This window comes from Carcharhinus amblyrhynchos, chromosome 5 (assembly GCF_965287045.1).
Source record: "Carcharhinus amblyrhynchos chromosome 5, sCarAmb.v2.hapA, whole genome shotgun sequence".
Taxonomy (NCBI): Eukaryota; Metazoa; Chordata; class Chondrichthyes; order Carcharhiniformes; family Carcharhinidae; genus Carcharhinus; species Carcharhinus amblyrhynchos.
Window position 1 is genome coordinate 97,855,983 of NC_137328.1, and position 976 is coordinate 97,856,958.

The 976-nt window shown below is 41.2% G+C and overlaps 1 non-coding gene across 1 annotated transcript; it reads right to left on the reverse strand.

Annotated features, from left to right (window-relative positions):
• Positions 1-474: 474 nt before the first annotated feature.
• LOC145343631 (U2 spliceosomal RNA) lies at positions 475-672 on the reverse strand. Its single transcript, XR_013886765.1, has one exon. It is a non-coding gene; the product is annotated as a U2 spliceosomal RNA (small nuclear RNA).
• Positions 673-976: the final 304 nt, after the last annotated feature.

The window sequence follows — 976 nt, forward strand, 5'->3', positions numbered from 1 at the left end:
AAGAGAAGTTAAGTTTATTCTAGCCATAAACAGCGCTATTCAAGTTCTCTGAAAGAAGCTTCAGCTAATTAATTCAGTGGTTAGATTCACCTTCTTTTCAGAGCTTCACTCATTTGTTTCCAGGAAATATAAAAACAAGGATTCCTCAGTGCTGATCTTGCCTGCACCGAGTATTGCTTTGCGTGCATAAATCAGCAAACTGAGTGAGTGAACTTGGTGAAAAGGGGAACTATAAATACATTTCTAAAAAATAAACGTAGTTATTTAGCACAATACACATGGCAGGACAGGTGATGTTCACAGCTGCAGCATGTGGGAATTCCTGGATGTCACTGCCCACATTCTCCACTTTGATGTTTTTTTTGTTTGTTTTTATTCCAATTCAATCCAATCAAGTCCAATTCAGAGTCTCAACACGTTGGGACATTCCGGATCCAAGCTGACAAGACAGGGCTCTCACCTCCTGTCTTGGGTTTGATCTACAAGGTACAAGCTGATTGGAGTAGGCATAGCTCCTCCTCCAAGGCTTGATCTCATTTGCATTTTAGCCAAAAGGCCGAGATGCTGCTTTTAAAAATTGCTTCAAATGGAACTGAAATGTAACCTAATACTTCAACAAAGCACAGCATGTCAATACTACACTTGATCTGAGCCAAAAGGCCAAGAAGTGATGTGGCATGGTAGCACAGTGGTTAGCACTGTTACCCCACAACACCAGGGACCCAGGTCCAATTCCAGCCTCAGGTCACTGTCTGCATGGAGCTTGCACCTTCTCTGGATTTCCTCTAGCACCAACCAGAGAACAGGCTATTGTTTAGACCTGGCTTTCTGAAACAAGATTGGATTAATTAACAACCTCATAGTGTAGGTGCCCCTAGGGAGCAGCAATCATAATATGATTAAAACATACATACAGTTTGGGGAGGAAAGAGTGGATCAAAGACTAGTGTTATAGGTTTAAATAAATATAATTATG